General features: G+C 37.7%; 1 protein-coding gene across 2 annotated transcripts in view; it reads left to right on the top strand.

Moving 5' to 3' along the window:
* Positions 1-23,050, top strand: part of RSU1 (Ras suppressor protein 1) — a 182,476-nt gene that overhangs the window by 47,450 nt on the left and 111,976 nt on the right. The gene's annotated exons all lie outside the window — the stretch shown is intronic.

The following is a 23,050-nucleotide window of genomic DNA, read 5'->3' as shown; positions in this document are numbered from 1 at the left end:
TTTCTTCAGTCTTTTTGAATCATATTTTCTCAAATTTTGATCATTTGCTTTTCTGCACTCAAATGCCATAAAAAACTGCATTTAACTCATACTTCTCTGAGAAAACAGTTCTTTATATTGGTGTGGTGGTTTTAAAGAGGGCAGCTATTATACACTGAGATGTAAGTACCAGGAGGACAGGGACATTTTCTTATCTGTTCCCTGCTATACCCCCAGTTCCTACCATGTGCCAGGCTGGAGGGATACACTTAAGGAAAATTTACTGAATTGGTTAATGGAACAAGAACCTTGGAGCCAGGCACAGTGGCACACGCCTTCAATCCCAACGGCTTGGGAAGCTGAGGCAGGAAGATCTGGAGTTCAAAGCTAGCCTTAAACACCTTAGCTAATGGCTCTAAGCAACTCAGTGAGACCCTGTCTCTAAATAAAATGTAAAAATAGAATTGGGGATGTGGTTCAAGAGACCCTGGGTTCAATTTACAGTACTGAAAATATAAAAATAGAATTGGGGATGTGGTTCAAGAGACCCTGGGTTCAATTTACAGTACTGAAAAAATCACATCAATGTTTATTGTAGCATAATTCACAATAGCTAAACTCTGGAACCAACCTCGTTTTCCTTCAATAAATGAATGTATAAAAACAATGTGGCATATATACACAATGGAATATTACTCAGCAATAAAAGAGAATAAAATCATAGCATTTGCAGGTAAATGGATGGAGTTAGAGAAGATCATGGCATTTGCAGGTAAATGGATGGAGTTAGAGAAGATAATGCTAAGTAAAGTTATCCAATCCCAAAATCCCAAATGCCAAATGTTTTCTCTGATATAAGGAGGCTGATTTCATAGTAGGGTAGGGAGCGGGAGCATGGGAGGAATATAAGAACTCTAGATAGGGCAAAAGGGTTGGAGGGGAAGGGAGGGGACAGGGGTTGGAATTGATGGTGGACATTATTAAATGTGATGAACAGTATTATCCAAAGTACATGTATGAAGACACGAATTGGTGTGAATATACTTTGTATACAACCAGAGATATGAAAAATTGTGCTCTATATGTAATAAGAATTGTAATGCATTCCACTGTCATATATAAATAAAAAATAATTTAAAAAATGGAAAAAACAAAAAAACATATAACCTTGGGTCCTTGGATAGCAAGGTGTTAGGAAGACTGTGAGCAGGTAAAGTGTGACCTCTGCCTGGACCTGTGCTGTCCAGTATGGAAGCCTTTGGCCACATTTCAAATGCTCAGTGGCTGGTGGTGACAATGTAGGAACATGCACATAGAACATACTCCTGGCAGCACAGAGTTCTATTGGGAAGTGCATGATTTCATGGAATGATCACAAAATTTGACCTCTACTTTGACCATCTCCTTCCATTCCATTACTGGGGTTAGACCAGAAAGATTTCTTTTATGATTTTAAGGGCTGACGAGTAACTTAGCATTTTCTCTTTATTGAGTTACATGTCGTCAAGTCCTGCCTTGGGAGGAACAAAGTACAGGATCCAGAAAAGCTTTTTGGCAAAAAAAGAAAGAAACAAAAAATGAAGGCAAAAAACTTCTTGTCAAAACAGAGATTTTGTGCAGTGATTGTTAACCGTTGATGTTAGCATTAACCATGTTTTGGAAGTTATTGCAGACTACAAATACTGTTTCCTCCCCAACCTACTGAATCTGAGCTTCATGTGTAGATGAATCCTTGTGTAATATGATAAAGGTCACTGATACTCGTCACATGTCTCCTTGGTTCATGTCCTTGGTAGAAATGGAAATATAATTGGGTATTTTGTTGCTCTTTTAGTTCATTTTTCAAGTCATGAGGCCATATAGGATATTTGATTAAACAATATTTTACTAGATGATAATTATTAGAAAAATACCTAGTTGAACCAATGCATGCCTGCTCATTTATTTTTAAATCTTAATCCCTGTTGCTTAGTTTATTTAAATTCTCTGTCAATATTTCTATTAAACTTTTCAATACCAAATTATATTTTGTTTTTATTCAGAAGTAAAATTGAAGAGAAAGTCTTTCAATGACTGTATTTGCTAGCTACACCTAGCAAAACTTGTTTGATGGAATTTTTTCTATGTGTTAGGAGATGTTTAGTTGGAAATATACTCTAACCCCCCTGGGAGTTTCTTACACATCTAAATTCAAGATGCTCAAGATGAATACAATTAACTAACTTACTTAGTTACTTTCTTTCTTTCTTCCTTTCTTTCTATTGAAGCCAGGACCTTTAACCGCTGAGCTACATCCCTGCCCATCCCCTTTTAAAAATTTTTTTAAAGATAGGGTCTGACAATGGTACTTAGCACCTCACTAAGTTGCTGAGGCTGGCTTTGAACTTGCGATCCTCCTGACTCAGCCTCCTGAGTGGCTGGGGTTACAGATATGTGCCACCATGCCTGGCTATTTTTGAACAATGATTATTTTCAGTCGAGAATAATGTAATAGTAATATAGTACTAGCTAGTATGTATTCAGGCCTCATGTGCCAAGGCATTAGGAGAAGTCATTTCCCTTCTATCTGTCTTATGGTTGTCATGAGAATAATAAGCCAACTTTTTAGAAGTGAGGTACCGGAGGCTTCCAGAAGGTTGGTAACATCTGCAGGATATAACTAGTGAGTCACAGAGGTAAAACTTGGCCCTGACAGCCTTTCCAGGCCTGTGTTCCTGGCCACTGTGTTGGTCTCCCTCCCACCAATTAGCCAATAAGAAGATTCCTAGAAATTTGGTTTCTAACTTTAAACAAAAGACAACCCCTGCCCTGTCCTCCCAAGATGGTGGCAAGAGCAGTTGCCTGATGACTTGGCTGGTGTATGCGCAAGGCTAGAATAGTACTTTGCAAAATGTGTCTGAGGTGGCCTCTGCAAAACGAAATGCTGTTCTGTAGTTCCATTCCACGCCAGTTGCATTGTCCCCATGGTTCCTGCCTCCCAGTGAACATGTACCACGGAAGGAATGTTTGTTGTCCGTCTGCCTTCTACCTCAGTTGACCATCTGGAAGCCGCTTCTGGTGAGGAGCAATGCTGGGCACTCACGTACTTACAGCTTATTCCCCAGCTGCAGGTTTGCTTTGGGGTGCATTTTAAAGTGTGGATGATGATTTCCCTCCTGCATGTTTATTTTGTACATGTCTGAATAAGCAAAGTAAATGCCCCTGAGGTTCCTGTGAAGTGTCCTTTCACAATAAACCTAGAGTTTATTAACTTGAAACCTTGTTGGTGAGAGTGTTTCTGCCAAGAAAGGAAACCCAGATGAGTTCTGACTTGTCAGATGCAAGAACATGCAGGAACGCAGCAAAATAAAGCCTGAGGCTTCGCTGGAGATTTAATGTGTAATTCTATTACTTTCCTTTCATTCTGCATCCTTGCAGAAGTTACTTAAACCATATTGTCTGATTTCTAAACAATACAATACTTGCTTCTATGTTCATCTATATACCTGTGGAGTATTAGGTATACTCCTGTCACTCACCTGTTCATTTATTCATTTATTAAGTTTCTACTTTAGACCAGGTCTTGAGTCCAAGGAACTTACTTGTCTAGTAAAGTAAAATTCATGTGTTCACCAAGCATTTATTGAGACTCTGCTTCATATATTTGCTAGGGATTATGATGAGAGAGAGAGAGACCATTCTTTAGGGATCTGATGTTCTAGTGAGAGAGAGGGAGAGAGTAGGAGAGAGGAAGGGGGGAGGGGAGGGAGGGAGGAAGAACACAAACATAGTATGTCACATGGTATTAAGTGGTCTTGGAAAATATTAAGTATGCCAAGCTTGGGGAGAAGTGACCTGAAAAAACTTCACTCATAGGATGGTGCCTTTTAAGCAGACACTTAAAAGTGAGAGAGAGCCCTTCAGACAGGGAACATCATATGCAGAGGTCCTGGGATGAGCTTCTGTGTTGAGGAACAGTAAGAAGAGTAAGGTAGTTGGAATGGAAAGAGCTAGGGTGAAAGGTGTAAGACATGAACTTAGAAAGCAAGTGGGGACCAGTCCAAATAGGAACTTGTTTTTTTTTCCCCCTGGTACTAGGAGTTGAAACCTGGAGCACTTAACCACTTAGCCACATCCCTGGCCCTTTTTGAAAATTTTTTATTTGAGACAGGTTCTCACTAAGTTGCTTAGAGCCTTGTTAAGTTGCTGAGGTTGACCTTGAACTTACAGTCTTTCTGCCTTAGCCTCCCAGATTGCTGGGACTACAGATGTATGCCATGGAGGCACCCTGCTAGCATTCTGGCTTTTACTCTGAATGAAATGGCCCTCCACTGATGCCTCCATCCTTATCATCAGAATTTGCGTATTTGTTACCTTACATGTTTGAAGGGTTAGCCTATGTATTGGAATGTTGAGGTGGGGAGGTTACCCTGGGTTCTGCAGATGAGCCCAGGGGTGGCAGGAGGAGATGTGATGACGGAAGCATGAGGTCAGCATCCCCATAGAAGTAGCCTTGAGCCCAGGAATGCAGGCAGCCTACAGAAAAGCATAAAGAAGCAAGGAATTTATTCTCCCTTGAAGCTTCCAGAAGAAACACAGCCCTGTTTGCACTTTGATTTCACCTTTGTAACCTCCAGTTTGACACTGTGAACTCGGAACTGTAAGAGCATAGATTCCTGTTGCCTTGAGCCTCTCCAGTGGTGATTTGTCCTGGCAGCAGTGGGAAGCTAGTAACAGTGGCCAGACACTGGAGGGTTTTAGCAAAGGCGTGGCACATTCCAACTTATGTTGCAGTGGGGCTCTTTGGCTGCTGTGTTGAGGATGGCATAGAGAGGGAAGAAGACAAGAATGGAAGCAGAAAATTGGGGCAGAAGATGATGATAGTGACCTACATGAGAGCAAATGTTGGTTTTCTCCAGATGCTCGTGGTATCATAATGGCTGGCTGCTGGGTGTGTTTCTGAGATACATGATGTTTTAAATGCAGGGATGAAAGGCAGTGGAATGAATAGGACATAACTTTCCTGTGTTCATACATGAATATACCGCCAATATAACTCTACATCATGTGCAACTGCAAGAATGGGATCCTAGTTGGAATAAGTTATACTCCACGTATGCATAATACATCAAAATACTCTCTTCTGTATACCTAAAAACAAATTTAAAAAATTAATAAATGAGGGAATGAGACCATTAAGGTTAATGTGAAGTTTGGGTCCTGAGCAGGAATCAAAATGGGGAAGATTTTAGGAAGGACAATAGAAGGGGAGAAGAGGAAGTAATCAGGAGCTAATATTTGTATATTTTGATATCCAAAAGATATCAAATTTGATATCCAAAAGATAGCAAATTGAGAAGACAATGGAAAATTAGAATCTGGAGTTCAAAAGAGAGGTCTGGGCTGCAAATACAGTTTTGCTAATATTAGTAGAAATTTCATGCTACAAATTGGATGGTGACTGTAGAGGGTGGAGGACGGAGCCATCAGTGTGGCACGAAGCTGAAGCCTGAGGGATTAAGAACTTTTATGGGTAGGGCTGAATCCCAGGCAGACCACCTGAGTGGGGAATGCAGCTCCCCCTGACTGACAATTGGTAACTCAATAGTGTGATATGCTTTTGCTTCAGAAAAAAACTGGGTTCTCTGATGGGGCAGGTGGAGGTGGCCTCATTTTCTTCTGGTATCTGTAGTTAATTCTGCTGGTGAAGGTATTTTAGCCAGCTTTTTGCTACCAGGACCAAAAGACCTGACAAGGACAATTTTAGAGAAGGAAAAGGTTATTTGGCGCTCCTGGTTTCCAAGGTCTCGGTCCTTAGATGGCCAACTCCATTCTTCAGGACCTGAGTTGAGGCAGAACATCAGGGCCAAAGTGTGTGGTGGAGGGAAACAGCTGGGAATGTCAACAGGAAGGAGAGAGAGGAGAGAGGAAAGAGAGAGAGTGAGCCAGCGAGGCTGGCTCCCCTCATTGTGGCCAAATACTAACCTAAGGCAGGCCCCCAGGGACCCACCTCCACCAGCCACACCCTACCTGCCAGTTACTGGCCAGTTAAGGCCTATCAGTGTGGATTAATTTGCTGATTGGGCTAAGGCTCTCATAACCCAACCATCTCACCTCTAAACTTTCTTGCAGTATCTCACACATGAGCTCTTCCAAAAATTAAAAATTGAATCGGCTCCTGAGCCTGCTTGGATTTGGAAGTCTCTCTTGGGTGGAAAGCAGCAAGGTGACTGACTGGAGTTGCACCCACTTTCCTTCACTTACATATTATTTCCTGAAATAAATTAATTAGCAGAGAGGATAAAAGGCCTGCCTTTGTAGGAGAGGAAGGGAAGGCGTGTGATCATAACTAATCCTCAGGAAAGGTGAACTGCTGCTGAATGAGCAGTGTGAAGGTGACCTCAGGGCTGGTGGCTGTGCCTGGTGGTTGAAAACAGTACTTTGTTCCACTTTTACATTTTCCCACTTGTGTATGAGTTGGCTTGTGGGTTGGAGAAGTGAGTTGTGTGTTTTCATGGTTCTCTTTCCCCTGTATTCCACGGCTTTAGTGACTTATTCTTGATAGAGTATATCTGGGGTCTTGGCTTCCAGAATGTTGTGGGACCCTTTCTCCTGCATTTGTCATCCAGGTGATGCTGTTGCAGCTAGTTACATAATGAAGCAAGGTGCTCTAGATGTCACACCTCCTCTGCACCAGTCCAAGCAGCCTGGAGTGTGTATGCAGTGGTGCAGGTACCTGGGGTGAGCTGCTTGGTGTCCCACTGTGTGTACCAGGGATCAGTAGCCCTTTTTATGTTAGTGGCTATGAGAAGCACATCTTTCTGGCACACTTGTGAAGGGTAAAGACAAAAATTAATTCCATTCAGAGAAAGTTGTGATGAATTGAGGATTTTCTCTCAATTGAGGATTGTTTTCTCCAGAATGAATAGGAAAAAAAAAGACAATATTATCTTACCTGATCTAAATTTTCTTCTGTCATATCTCTTAATTCTTTTCTTGTGGACATTGAGAAGCTAAGAAGAAATATTGTCTCCTGAGTATTGAGGCAGACAAGAAGGAAATCCATTACTTTTTGGTTAATCAAGTCCCTGATTACCAGTGTATTTATCTTCTCTTATTGTCACTTTGTCAATTGGTTTCCTGTTTTTCATCCAGAGTTTTAAAATATTTTTAAAATATGAACAGTGGAGCACAAAAGTTAATCATTAGACTTAGGTTTTGAATCTCTGAGGCTTTGGACAAGTTGATTTACCTTCTATATCTGAAGCAAAATGACGTAACATAGCCCCTGTCTTCTAGTTTTGTCATGAGAATTGAAAGGATAAACCACATAAAAAGGTTAACCCTGCATGAGGTGCTCAGTAAATGATAGGAAATGAACACCCTCCCATGCACATGGGGGGTTCTCTATACTGTCAGCCTTTGCCTACTGAGGGGCTGGTTTTCTAACACCTGGGCTCTTCTCATCAAATAGCTCCAGCACAGAGGCTAACCAGCATTACCCTCGTGACAGGAAGAAAGAGCTTCACTAAGTGTTTGGTGAGAAAAGCTAACATAGATCTAAAGATAGGACCCTCCTCCACACGTGGTGATGGGTCATCATGTCCTGTGGCTTAGAGAAAGTCAGAAAAATCCCCTTGTGAATGTGGGAGGCACACTGGGCACAGAAAGGATGAGACAGGGGAGGGACGGGAGGAAAAGCAGCCATGAGATGACATGGCTCTGTGTGATACATTCCTGGGGTGGATGAGAGATCCAACGGGAGGGATGTCACTGCACTTGCTCATCAGAATAATTTTAATAACAAACTTGATTTTTCACGTGATTATGCAAAGTCCATCACTTTTATGAGTTTTATATTGAGACCAGGAGCAGGTCACCTGGTTCTTCTACCTAGAAAGCTCTATGGTTATGTTTTTGGTTGAACCATTCATTGGTGGCTCCATTCATTCATTCATTCATTCACTTTTTTTCTTGATATCCTTGATGTGGCTATTTCCTTATCGCTAGGTGTTGGATACTTTAGTACTTGCATGCACTAAGTAGACCCACGTCTTTATCCCATGCTAACATCTTAGTTGACCTCTCTGCATGTGGCGACCTTGTTTTCCAGTTGTTTAATTTCTTGCTGGCTTGTGTTAGCTTTTGTGAGAGTACTCATTTCATTGACTTTTTTTCTTCTCCCAGAACTCTTGATAACCACTGTTCTAAGCTGATTATTTTCATTTTTTTATCACTAATCTGTGATTATAATTATAATCCTTTTGTTATTTGTCTACACATTAGTGTCATTTCATTTTTAAATAACTATAAATTTATCTTTATAAGTCTTGCTTATATTGTTATAAATTAAAACCAACAGATCCAGAGCATGAAGTCTGCTCTGGATTTGGGAAAAGACTCAATTTAGCTACCACAAGAAATCCTTTAATTTTTTTCTATGAGAAAAGATGTGATACAATTATTAACCATTTCTAGAATAATCAGATGCCCAAAATAGAATAAACAAGTTCTTATTTTCTTTGTAGTCTAGCTTCTCAATTCTTGATGATCCCCTGCTCTAATCCAAGGCGGCTTTATATTGTTAGAATTGGTTTTCTCTGCCTTAGTTCTGTTAGTACGACAAGTAGCGATAGATACTGGCTTTTCTAGTTCGGTTGAGAAGTAGTACTACTGTCTTCACCATCTTCTCTGCTTCTCTTCTTGGTTTTGGTGATGTGTCCATCATAGCCTTGAGAATGAAGTCCAGACATGAGATAGCACAGCTGGTGCGGTTGGCATGACTCACTCACAGTCCTGTCTCCGTGCAGCACCCGAGGAGTTGCTTCAAGTGAGTCACTTATCTGTCAATCATTGTTACAATTCTACTTCACCAGGATCTATACCTGAGCCGATTTAATTGTTTCAGGTTCCTAATGAGATGAAAAATGAAGAAATTTTGGGGCTCATACAATGTTTTATATATTTTGTTTTCATCTAAAAAGCAGTTTTTAACATGCTAAAATATAACACAATGTAATTATCGTAGTATCCATTGGATACTTGGAGAGTTTATAAAACTTACTTTATGGGAGGCTGTGGGGAATTTGGGCAGTCTAGATGTTCATTAAAATTGTATGGTAAACATATCTCCTTTCAGAGTCCCTTACAGAAAATGTCAAGAAAGTCCACTGAGACTGTCTCCTCACCCACATTGTTACTTTTTTTGAGGGGGTGGCAACATGGGATTGAACTCAGGGGTACTAGACCACTGAGGCATCCCAAGCCCTATTTTTTTTAATATTTATTTGTTTAGTTGTAGTTAGACTCAATACCTTTACTTTATTCATTTATTTTTATGTGGTGCTGAGGATCAAACCCAGGGTCTCACACGTGCAAGGCGAACACTACCTCTGAGCCACAACCCCAGCCCCCTTTTTTGTATTTTATCTGGAGATAAGTTCTCACTGAGTTGCTTAGCCTTTTGCTTTTGCTAAGTCTGGCTTTGACCTTGATCTTTCTGCCTCAGCCTCCCCAGCTGCTTGGATTACAGATGTGGGCCACATTGTTATTTCTTCTCTGCCTCCTGTATACATTGTTTTGGGAAACTCTGCTTTTACTCTCCAGACTCAAGTCTCATATCCAAACAGAGGGGAGCAGTGTCTGGCATCTTGGAAACTTCCAGTCATGGGAGCTTCATGTACTGACTCTTGCCTTCACTCTCCCTAGCATGATGTTTAGTGATCCTCTTCTTCTCTGTGTCCTTAGAAAGGGTGGAGTCTGATTCTGGTTCTGATTTCTCATAGGAAGCCTACAAGAAATGTCACTTGAAGGCGCAGATGAGATTGAGACGCCAGGTAAAGAGTTGTTTGCAAGGCAGGGAGAAGTGGATACAGGTTTTCTGAGATGAGCTAGGGAGAAAGAAGTGGGAGAAAAGTGGCTGGAGGCTCCTGCAGTAGAACCAAGAAGGTCAAGAGCACCTCTTTGTGTGTTGGCATCGTTTCTGGGCTAAATATTTTATTGTTTTGTTTTTAACTTTTCCTGTGTTGATCCAAAAAAGCCAAAAGGATGTAAGAGAAGGCGGCCAATATTGATCCACTACATATACTGTCCTATTTGGCATTTTGTTTTATTTTCTGTGCTGGGGATGGAGTCCAGGGTCTCACCCATGCTGGGCAAGCACCACCTTGTCCAGCTATATCCATGTTCCCCTGTTAGGCATTTTATGCATAGCTTCTCACTCGAATTTCACAGCAGCTTCGGGAGATTGGCAGTTTTCTCACTGTTCCATTGGGTGATGAACAGGTGACTCTGAGAGATTGAGTGACCCATGGAGGACACATGGGGAGTAAGAGCAGGGGCTGGAGTATAGAACTCAGGCACCCCATGTGATGAGTACAGCAGAGTGACCAAGGGTAGGGTGATGGACTGCTTGTTTATGCCCTTTTGAGACCAAAGTAACATATAAACTATGCATGTCAAGAAATAATGTTTTATTTAAAAAAAACCTCTATCAGGTATTAATGAATAAATACACCTACCTTAAAAGATATAATAGTTGGTGAAATGGTTGCCAAATGGATGATGTGCAAACTGTAAAGATAGAGCACCAAGGCTGAGGGCTTTCTTTATGGAATTATAAACCATGCCTTTTTTGTTATATGTACAAAATTAAATTAGTCAAATGATCATTCACATTTTTGAGGCTCCTTTTAAGCTAGGTAGAACTACATAAATACCTTAGCTTTTACTTAAAATGTCAGAGTTTACAAAATAGTTTGATGCACAGTCTTAGTTCTGTGCTGGGATTCCGGAGAGCTCTCTGGCCTCTTTTTAAAATAGATGAAACCAAAGCAGATTGTGACTTGCCTAGAATTGCATTGGTGACATGGCTCATCATTGACGAAATCTGATTTTTAGTTCAGATCTTTTGACTTCAGAAATAAGTATTCTTTCCTGTTGTATATATATCCATAAATGTATCAATACTGAGCCAATACAGAGGCATAATTTATCATTAGATGACAGATGGCAGTGATTCAAATATATGCCCTAATTTTATTTGAAAACTAAATAAAGCACAAGCAATAGAAAATGTGTACCTGACTTTGCATTGTGACTTGGATTCTATTACCTGCTCTTACATTTTATTTCTGTGCTAATGTTTCTTTTGCCATACTTCACCAAAAAATCATATATCACTTCTTTTGATTCCCATGGTCTTAGTTGAGAATCAAAAATGACTCCCCTCAAGTCTCCTACATGATATTTTTTAACAAGTTCCATTTTATATATTCCATTTCAGGGAATCTTTAGCCCCAGAAAATGCTTTGAGCATAGATTTTAAAAATGCTAAGTGAATTATATTTCTACCTGGTGAGTTATTGCCGTAAAAGGGGTGGGACGTCGCAACATATAAAACGTTTCTGTTCTGTAGTATAAATTTCAGGAAGCCCAGTGTCAGGTTCAGTGTGATTGAACATGTTCATCAATCTGTGTTAATACCAGCTGGTAAAGCCTGCCACTGTTTGCAGTGGATACCCTTGATTTAATAGGACACTCAATGTGTTCTTGCCCTGGGAGAAATGTTGGCAGTACTGAGATTCCAGATTTAATTTTTGTTATTCCAGAGGCATGTCTGTAAACACAGTCCTTATCACCTGAATACATATATAATCTCTTACATTTATATAACATCTCCTCTCAAAGTGTCTCCTGTGTATTATATTATTCCTATCTAAAGGAATGAGCAGCGTTTACTGAGTCAGACCCGAATGGTACTGTGTTGTGAGTGTGAGTTTCTTTGGGGGTACCAGAGCTGGAAATCGGGGAAAAGGAGGATCTTTATCTTTCATGTTGTCAACATCAGAAATCTAGGAAGGAAGCCAGAAGGGTACCTTATCATTACTCATCACAGATTGACTTTTTTTGGCTTTTGTTTATTTAGACCTTTCCAGAATCATTCACGTATTCAACAGAGTGCGAAGATCCTAAGCTGCCTACCTAATTCATGAGCATCGTTTGTGCTTTCATGAAGTTGTAGGCAATAGCCTGCATGTTCATGTTAGTAAACAAGCTTAGATTCATTCTCTACATGTTTAATGATTTTAATAGGCCTTACGTTATCTCTATTCCTTTTTATATTTGCTATTTAAAAGAGTGGCCCTTCTCCTTGGGTGGCCCCTGTACAGCTTCTGTATAGAATGTGTTCCTATAATCTGTAGGATTTGGGGAACAGTAGTAAATGAAGGAGATATAATTCTTGCCCCATGAAGTAAGTCTTTGGAAACAAACAATTAAAACAAATAGTTAAAAATCGTAAAATGGAGATTACAACTAATATCGAATATATTAGAATGTAACTTTCTAATGCACTTGTCTAAGCTCTCGCCCTAATCTAAAAAAACTTAAATCCAAACTGATCTAAAATCTGAAACTTTTTGAGCAGTAATATGACACCACAAATGTAACCTTCATCCTTGATCTCATGTGATAGGGTGTAGTCAAAATGTAGACACTCAAAATAAAATTCCCTTTAGGCTATGTATATAGGAAGGTATGTAGGAAACTTGTGTTTATATAAATGAATATTGTGTTTAGTCTTGGTTTCCATCCTTATGATATTTGCATATACAAATATTATAAAATATGGAACTGTCTTGAATCTGAAACATTTCTGGTCCAAGACATTTTAGGTAAGAGATGCTTAACCTGGACTAACCTTCTGTTTTTCCAGTTTCTTATCTTTCTCTTTCCAGTCCATTCTTTTTTGGGGAGGAGGGAGATACTGGGGATCGAACTCATTATGTGCTCTATGGACCCCCATGTTACTCATACTGCTTTCCCTGTGCTCATTCATGGGCTTCTCTCTGGCCTCCTCAGCTCTTTATAGTCTTTGCTTTCTGCTTAGAATTTACATCTGAATACTTGCATTCTTAATGTCTTTAGGAACCAACTTGCATGTTTTCTTCTATGATGAGCTCTTTCCTATTCTCTGTCCCAAACAGTTCCCTTATTATTGTTAGTACAGAATGTTTTCCCCCATGCATAGCACTTTTATTCAACAAATATTTTTCCAGCACCAATTATGTATCAAGCACCACTCCAAGTCTTTTGGCAGATATCAGTGAAAAAAAAAGAAAAATCCCTGGCTTCATGGAGGTTTAAATCTATAATCAGCTCAAATTAATTTGGGGGCATGATTTTTTTTATATGAACAGTTGCTTGTACCATTTCTAAGAAACAATTTTATTTTCCCATGAAATGTATTTCATACCTTAATCAAAAAAGTCAACTTATTATGTAAATGTGAGTATGTTGCTGGACTACATATTTCATTGTTCTACCTTTATAGCAGTACTACCTTGTTTTGATTACTATAGCTTCATCATAATCTTGAAATCACAGTGTCCTCTCTTTCAGGATTTTTTTGGGGGAGGTTATTCTGTACTCTTTGTATATGCATTATGAATTTTAAAATCAGCCTGCTGGGGGTTTTGGTTGTTGTTTGACTGAATTGACAGGTCGATTTGGAAAAATAAGCATCTTAACAATATTGAGTCTTTCAATCCCTAATCATGATATGTTTATTTAGGTTTTTAAAATTTCTGTCAGTGACGTTGTACTTTTTATTTGCATATCTTTTGTTAAATTTGTCCTTAAGTTTTATGGTTTTAGTCATATTGTAAGTATCTTTTTTTAAATTTTATTTTTAGTTGTTAGCTAATGTATAGAAAATGACAGTTTTTTGATTTCAGTATTCCCTTTAATTAAATTGTAAATCTTAAAATTGTGTTTTTGTTTTCTGTGGGGGGTCATATTTCTTGAGATTTTTTTTTAATTTATGTGATCATGTTGTCTCTCTGGACAATTCTATTTCCTTTTTCCTCAATATTTTGCCTGTTGTGTGATTTTCTTGTCTTATTGCACTGGTTAGGACCTCCTAAAATGTGAATTAGGGCAAGAAAGAATAGCCTTGCCTTGTCTTGATCTTAGGGGAAAGTATTCAGTCATTCATCTTTAAATGTGGTGCTAAGTATAAGTTTTTAGAAAATACTGATTATCAGGTAGAGTTTTTATGAGTGTTAAGTATTGTTCCATCTTTTTCTGCATTCATGAAGATGATCATGTGATGTTTTCTCCAGAAACCAGCCTCCAGTGTGGCCCCAGTGAATCATCCACCCTGGGATTTAAACCTTTGGGTTGTCTCTTCTATTGGTCTTTTGGCAAGTAGAAATGGTGGAAATGGTGGCATGTCTCTTCTGAGATTTGATTTTAAAAGGCATTGCAGCTTTCCATCCAGGGCATGCTCTCTTGTTTGTTCTTGCATTATTTTTTCTGGGGATAAGCCAATTGCTATGTAATGAACAGCTCTGTGAAAAGGCCCACATGGTGATAAAATGAAGCCTTTTAAAAAAAAAAAAAATGAAGCCTTTTACCAACAACCACACAAGTTAACTTGGAAGCTAAGTTAATTAACTCTCAGAATTAACTGTCAGAATTCTATATCCTCAAATCGACAACTTGACTATGACCTGAAAGATCCTGGTCCAGCCACTTTTAGATTTGTACCTTTGGAAACTATAAAATAATAAGTGCTAAATTCATGTACAGTGTTGCACAGAAATACATGACTAGTACAATTTTTTTATTTGCTAATGTATGGAAATGCATTGATAGATTTTTTTAACATGTTAAACCTCATATGTTAAGCCAGTCTCATATGCTTATATAAAAACTCACTTGATCTTGCTATATTGATAAAAACTTTATTGAGTTATAATTCACATACCACCTAATTCCCAATTTAAGCATACAATTGAATGTTTCTTAGTATGTCCACACATTTGTTAGAAACATGACCAAAATTTTAGAAAATTGTCATCATCTGGAAACGAAATTCCATACCTTTAGTTTTCATACCCAATTCCTCCACCTCATCCAGCTCTAAGAAGTTTTTAGTTTTGGCTCTTACTTTTAAATCTTTGATCCATTTTGAGTTAATTTTAATATAGTACGAGAAAAGAATTCTATTTCATTTTTTACATGTGGATATCCTATTATAGAAAACACTGTCCTTTCCAATCCAGATGTTTTTTATTTTATTTTTTTTTTCTGATTATTCCAGGTAGAACCTATAGTGCAGTGTAGAGCATGGGTAGTAAAAGCAGGCATCTTCATGATTTTCTTGATCTTAAGAGGGAAACATCCAGCCTTTCCCCATTCAGTGTTATATTATCTGTAGTTTTTGGTAGATGACCCTTCTCCGGCTTAAGGCACGTTCTGTTCCTTCTTTGTAAAGTAATTTTTATCATGAAAGGATGTTGGACTCTATCAAATGCTTTAACTGCATCTATTAAGCTGTGGTTTTCTTTTTAAATGTTCTCCTTTTTATATATTTCTGGATTTGGTTTGCCAATATTTTTCTTAAAATTTCCACTTTGTTCCTAAGGGATATCAGTGTAGATTCTTGTCTCCTCTTTGTATGGGTTCATATCAAGAATATTCTGGTGTCATTAAACATGAGACTTTTTCTTCCTTAAAAGTTTGAAATAATCCATTAGTGAAGTCATCTGGGTTTTATGTTTTCTTTGTAGTAATGTTTTGAATTATGGGTTTGGTTTTTTCATAGATATGACTCATCAGATTTTGTTCCTTCCAGTATCGATTGGTAATAGGTAGATATCAGAAATTTTGTATATTTCTTTTAAATTGATCTGTAGTATCTATGATACCTTCTGTTTTTATTTGTGATAGTGGTAATTTGTATTTTTCACACCCTTTGATTCTTTGTCAAAGAATCAGCATTATATTTTTAATGAGCTTCTTTACTCTGGTATTTCATTGATTTCTTTTTCCTTTGTTCACATTGAGTGAAATTTGCTCTGATTTTGTAGCATCTTTACGTGACAGTTTAGATCATTGGTTTTCAATTACTCTTCTATTTTAATGTAAGTATTTAGACATACAAATTTTCCCTAAGCATTGTTTTAGTTACATGTCACAATTCTGCATTTTCATTATTTTTCAGTTTAAAAACATTTTCTGATTTCTCTTATAATTCCTTCTTTGACTTTTTGATTACTTAGAATTTTAGAAATTTTTTGGTTTTCAAGTATTTGGGGATTTTTTTAATCCTTTTGTTATTGATTCTAATTTACATTAAGTTGTTACTAGAATTTGTTGGCTTATTTTATATTCCAGTAAATTGTCTGTTGGTGAATTCTACATGTGCACTGGAAGAGATACCATACTCTATCAGTGTTCTATAAATGTCAGGTCAAACTGGTTGATATGTTAAAACCTTCAATAATAGTACTTTTTTTCCCCTTAAACCAGTTATCTTTTAAATAACTTAAGAAAGGGAAAAATGTTTTATATCTTTCAACAACATATTTCTATTTCTGGTGCTCGTCATTCCTTGTTCAGATTCAAGTTTCTGTCTGGTATCATTTACTTTCATCCTGAAGAGTTTTCTTTAATATTTCTTGAAATAGCTGTTTGTTTTATCACAGCTTGTCTTCATCTGAACTGTCTTTATTTTGCCTTCATCTTTTTAAAAGAGTTTTTTCCATATATGAAAATTTATTTTGACAGTTTTGGTGTTTTTTTTTTTTTCTTTTTTCTTTTTGCCTTGTAAGCACAGTCAAGGTGTTTTGTTGTCTCTGGTTTGCATTATTTTGGTGTTATTCTTGCCATCATTCTCTATATTTAATATGTCTGTTTTATGATCTCTTTTAAATTTTTCTTTCTCACTGGATTCCAACACTTTTTATATGGGAATTATTTTTATTTCTCCGAGAGTTTTGTGGAACTTTTTGATATATAGGTTTATTGCATTCATCAGTTTTCAGTCATTGTTTATTGATTAGTTGATGATTTTTATCTATTTGATTGACTGACTGACTGACCAACTTCCCATTTCTCCTTGCCTTGGAACTCAAGATCATACTTAGGTTAGATCACCTAATGTCTTATTAATATTTTATCTATTTTGTTTCTTTCCAGAATGCTCCCAAGTTTTGCATAAGTTCAGATAGTTTATTTTGTCCTGTCTTTAAGTTCACTGATTTTTCTTTCCATAATGTCTAATTTCTTGACATGCCTATTCAGTAAAATTTTCATTTCAGATTTTGAATATTTTAAAGTAGGTCTATCCATATAGCTCTTTCTATAATTTTATTTCTCTATTAATAGTTTGTATTTATTCCATTGTTACATTCATACTTTCCTTTAAATCCTTGCATATTTTAAATAGCTGCCCTAACATTTTTTGTCTGCTAATTTTCTGAATATTTCTGTTAACCAATTTTTCTTTTTTTTTTTTTTTAATTTTTGGTACCAGGGATTGAACTCAGGGGCACTGAGCCACATCCCCAGCCCTATTTTGTTTTTTATTTAGAGACAGGGTCTCACTAAGTTGCTTAGTGCTTTGTTTTTGCTGAGGCTGGCTTTGAACTCGCGATCCTCCTGCCTCAGCTTCCTAAGCTGCTGGGATCACAGGCGTGTGCCACCATGCCCAGCCCTTTAACCTATTCTTGAGCCACTTTTTCCTGTTTCTCTGCATATCTCGTGTTTTCTTACTTTATATTAGATATTTTGAATAGTGTATTTTGAGTATATGAATTTTGTTATCTTATGCTATTAAGTTTAATTCTGGCAAGCTGTTTACGTGGGATTCTTTCCAGGCTTATTTATAATGTGTTCGGGTTGATCTATATAAGTCGTATATATTTTCCTGTTTCTAGGATCTCTATCTGCAGCAGGGTGTTCAGTGCAGTCTCTGCTCTCTTGATGACCACAATGTGGATATTTTCTAATCTTGTGCAAATTCCAGTAATTTACAGCTTCTGTGTCTCTGGGTCATTCTCCCCATATTTCCTGTTTTGTTTTCTTTTTCTTTTTCCCAGATTGAGGAATCTTTTCCTGAATGTTATAGTTATTATTTAGGCAAAGACTCATGAAAGTCTTGTGTACTTTTGGGGGGCTCTTTTTTCTTCCATATCTCATTTATTTCTGCTACCCTGCCTCCACAAACTCAGATTTTTACTCTTTCAGCTCAATTAATCTTCTTCCTGCACAATTGTCCAGAAATGCTTCTGGGGTCTGTGAATGTGGGGCTTCCCTCCTTTTATTTCCCTGCTCCCATGGCTGTTAGTCCTTTGCTGCCTGTTGTCCAGTATATGCAATTATATCGTACATTGTGTGCAGTCATATCATCCTGTCCAGACACAGAAGTCTGGATAATTTTTATTAAATGCCAGTGTGAACAAGTGTGCTCTAGTTACTTTTCTGATTATTTCTTACTATTTACACAGCCTCAAGAAATCATTTTCACTTTTTTTCTGTTGGGGGTGACGTAACCAGCAATTGAACTCAGGGGCCCACAACCACTGAGCCACCTCCCCAGTTCTGTTTTGTATTTTATTTAGAGACAGGGTCTCACTGAGTTGCTTAGCACCTCGATTGTTACTAAGGGTGGCTTTGAACTCTTGATCCTCCTGTTTTGGCCTCCTGAGCTGCTGGAATTACAGGCTTGCACCACCGTGCCAGCCTCATTGCTTTTATTTTATTTTTTTTAAGTTGTAGATGGACACAATACCTTTTATTTTATTTATTTATTTTTATGTGGTGCTGAGGATTGAACCCAGGGTCTCTCACATGCTAGGCAGGCGCTCTACCACTGAGCTACAACCGCTTTGAACATTGATCCTCCTGCCTCAGCCTCCCGAAGTGGTTGGTGTTATAGGCTGATGGTGTCCTCTCCCCAAAAGATAGAAATTACAGGCATGCGCTACCATGCCAGCCTTTGTTGCTTTTTAAATTACCTCTTACTTCACTGTTACAGCCAAGAATGGCTGTAGCAACACTAATTTAATAGGAAAGCAACTTGAGCAACAAACTGGGCAACTTAAACAACAGGAATTTGTTTTCTCACAACCATGGAGGCTGTAGGTCCAGTAGTAAGTATGGTTCCTTTAAAGGTTTTAAAGGAAGAATCTGTTCTAGATCTCTTTCCTTGGTGTGTAGGCGACTCCCTTCTCCCTGATCTTCATATTGTCCTTTGTATGTGTCTGTATCTAGACCTCCTCCTCTCCTAAGGATACAAGTCATACTGGAGTAGGGTTCACCCATATGAACTCATTTTAACTAAACCACCTCTGTAAAGTCCCTATCATCAAATACAGCTGCATTCTGAGACATTTCTATCTTTTGGGGAGAGGATCCCATCAGCCTGTAACACCAACCACCACTTCTCTCTCTTACTTTTTATTTATACATGTTGTAAAATTTGACTTCCTTTGATATTGTTCACGTATTTATTTGTATCTTCAATCTGTTTTATTATCACAAAAATAGACCAAATTTTCTTAAGCCACGTTGTTAGTCTTCAAGAATCATTGACCCTTTTGAAAAACCAGTGAAATCTGTAAAGCTACTTTCCACAAATGTCTATTTTCACATATGAAACTTTACATGTAAATTGGGGGATTTTAAGATGACAAATAATCCACCCACGGACCCTTCAACATAGAATTCTCATCCCAAATATTCCTTGTTTTCGTCTAAATTCCATTAACTGACTGGTATAGATGCCATTTATGTATGTCTTCCAGATTTTCTTCTGAGTTGCATGCAAATAAAGAATATTGACCTAGCCGGGGATACATGAATAGGTTGTGCATGAATTTATAGGTACCGAAAGGGGAAAGAAATCCATCACTATTTGATCAGTTCTCTTTCAAATCTAGTTCGTAGGGTATGTGGTCGGTGGTCATATATTAAACTTTAAAGAGGTTTTGGCTTTTTCCCCTTGCATTTAAAAGGTTATGTGCTACAATGTGAGACAAATAAATCACAATTCACTACAACAGTGTTGCAGTCAGTTATATAAATTGCTAGGGAAACACTAAATCTGTCACTTAGTGTGTTCTGACCATTTAACAATTGAAATAGTGTTAGAAAAGAAAGCTGACTGGAAACCAAAGAAGCAAATTTAGTGGCAGTTGTAATTAGCAAGATCAATGGTTAGTGTTAAAGGTTCATTGTTTGGTCATTTCAGTTGATCCAAGTGAAAAAAAATTGCTATTCAAAAGACTTAGCTAGATAGAGTTAGCTGTAAAAGAATTCAGAAAAACAAGTTGCTAACTTGATAACATCTTGAAGAATATTGTTTCTCAACTTTCTGTGTTGCTAGGACAGTAACAGCTTGTTTGTTTCATTTGTGCTTTTAATTGATAAAATTGGTATTCCAGACATTTTGCTCATACCCTGTGTTTTTAGCTGTTCATCTACTTCAGAAAAAATCTTGGTCGGTGTTTATCTTTCTCATAGCAGTTCTTTGAACCCCATTTATCACAACTTTCTGTTTCTTCAAGAATACCAGAGTTTTCAGTCTCACATCATAACCTCAAGAATGAATACCTGACCCACAGCAAACACCACTTTAAATAACATTGAGTTTTCTGTGTTAGTAAGATTTTTGTACCTTTTGTATTTAATTGTCTTTAATTTATCAGTTTTTATAAACAGGTAAAGTTGAAAATTTTTTCTTAGATGATGATGATGATGGTGATAGTGATGATATGATTAGCTTCCTATAGTGAATGCCTAATTCCTGAATGAGATACTTAATCTTAACTAAGATATTCCTATGACTTGGAGTTGCTCTTTTCCCTGTTTTACAGATAAGGAAACTAAAGTTCAGGATAGGGTAACTCAAGGTCATGCAAGTGGACCCTGTATCTGTCTGACATCATGTTTTGACTATTACTTCTATGGAAATGAGGTCACAGTGGAAGTTCAATTGGAGTGGTTGGGCACATAGCAAATATTCATTAAATGTTTATTGCCTAAAACATTTTTAGGGCTTATGAAAGACATAAATGTCTTAAGACAGCTCTGTTTCTACCAGAACTAGGCACCAAATGGAACATGAAGAACAAGTCATAAAATTGAGATACCACACTAACTTAATAGGAAAGCAACCTGATAAAGATTACTGTGACTTGTGTATGATAGTCTGAAAATGTTTCAGCATGTCTTAGCTTGAGCTGCTGTAACAAAAATACTATAGAATTGGTGACTGTCACAAGCTATGCCATTAACAATGCATACACATTTGTGTCTTTCCATGATATTACAATTTATTGAATAACAATAACTTCATAAGCTACACCGCTTTCAATATTTGTAATTCACAATTCTTTTATTTCAATCTTATTAGTACATTTCAATTTTGGTAATACCTATTACACTCAAATCATACATCATATTTCACACACATATACACATATATGTGATGTACATATATGTATCACAGAAACTCTGAATAGATTAAGTTGGCTGCAGGGTTAGAGGATATGGTGCCAGGAACACATCTATCTGAATAGATGTGAATGCAAAGAGTCACAGAGGCCTCCTAGGTGGTCAGATAGGGGTTTTAATGAACCAGTTACACGGAGTTGTCAAGGCAGAGAGTTTGGACAGACTCTCTTGTCAGAGTACCAGCTTGGAGTATTGGCTTCATAGGTCAGCTCAGAGTAGGGCCATGTGTTGTCATCATGGGCAGAATTTGTTCTGTTCTGCAACCTGGAGGGATAGAACCAGAGGTTTGTCACTGCTGTGATTTTTCTGGGCAGAGTTCTTGAAAGCTGACGAGGTGACAGGGTCAGGGTGCTTTTATATCTGCTTTGAGGGGACTCTTCCTTTTATGGCTCTTAGGTGAGACAGTTATATCCAATGATGTTGATAAGCTCCCCTGTCTTGTGTTCCTGGTGTGATTTGGGATGGTGACATATTTAGATGTTCCTGATTTATTGATAGCTTGTCACATACAAGTTATTTATCAATTTGTGTTGTTTAATTGATTGTTTAATTGCACAAACCAGGCAAAGAGTCGTTCTGCTTAGGCACCTGGACTTGGAATAGTGTAACTCATGACAACTACTCCTTTACAAAATGGAGGAACTCAGGGTTAGATGTAGCCTGAGACCTCAGAGTCATTTTCCACAGCCTGCTCTCCACAGTGACTTAAAATTATTTCTCATGGTTCTAGTTCAGTTCTCAGAGTGCAGGTGGACACTTTCTTACCAGAACCTACGCTGGGTTCTGGCATGGCCCAGTGGGCAGGGGAGATTGAAATTGACTGTCTCTCTTATTCAGTTCTTATAAGGGCACTGATCTCATTCATGAGGGCCCCGATCACCTCTCAAAGGCCTCATCTCCATGTATATCACTTTAACCTTTAGAACTTCATGAACTTGGGGGGATACAGGCATTCCTCCATAGCAGGTAAAGGCAAGGCTGCCAGTGACCTCAGCAGAATCAACTTCAATAAAAGAAAAGTTAAGAAAAGCAGCAGTGTATCAAATTTCATGACAAATGCATATTTAATCTGTTGTTAAGTGTTTGTCCTTGTTTCCTCTGTGCTTTCCTCAGTTGCTTATCAGAATTTCTGCCTTTGATTCAATTGGGTGTTCTGTGACAAATTGAATAACCTTGAGGTATCACTTTGGAATCTGCTAATGCTGTTCTTGTCCATTTTGCCTAGTTCATTTTCAGGTTATGAGACAATGGACCTTTTAAGGAAGCTAATGAAAGCTATGAAGTCTTTAGGAAAAAAATGTAAAAAATGTCCCTCGATATCAACAGGAAATTTGTATCTCCTGACAACTTGCAGATACTGAAATCCAAAGATCCTCACATCTCCTATATAAGATGGTGTAATATTTGCATAGAACATGTATATGTCCTGGTGTACACTTGAAATCATTTCTGGATTACTCATAATACCTAATATAGTGTAAATGCTATTTAAATAAGTAAATGCTATGGATAAATAAACTGATATGATAAAATGGCATGATTAGAGAATAATGGTAGGAAAGAAAAGTCTCTATATATTCAATACAGACACATTTTTTAAGAATGTTTTTTAATCTTGGGTTGGTTGAATCGACAAAACCTAGGGATTCAGAGGCCAACTGTGTATACATGACCATTTGATTTGAGGTTAAAAAACTCAGCCCTGGCCCCACAGCATTCTTAACCACATCCAAAAGTATTGAAGATAAATGGCAGTGACTATTTATATTCAGTTAAAAAAGAATCA

Source organism: Spermophilus citellus, assembly GCF_964194105.1.
Source record: "Spermophilus citellus genome assembly, chromosome: 6".
Taxonomy (NCBI): Eukaryota; Metazoa; Chordata; class Mammalia; order Rodentia; family Sciuridae; genus Spermophilus; species Spermophilus citellus.
Note: the sequence above shows the minus strand (reverse complement) of the source record. Positions and strands in the feature narration are given on the sequence as shown.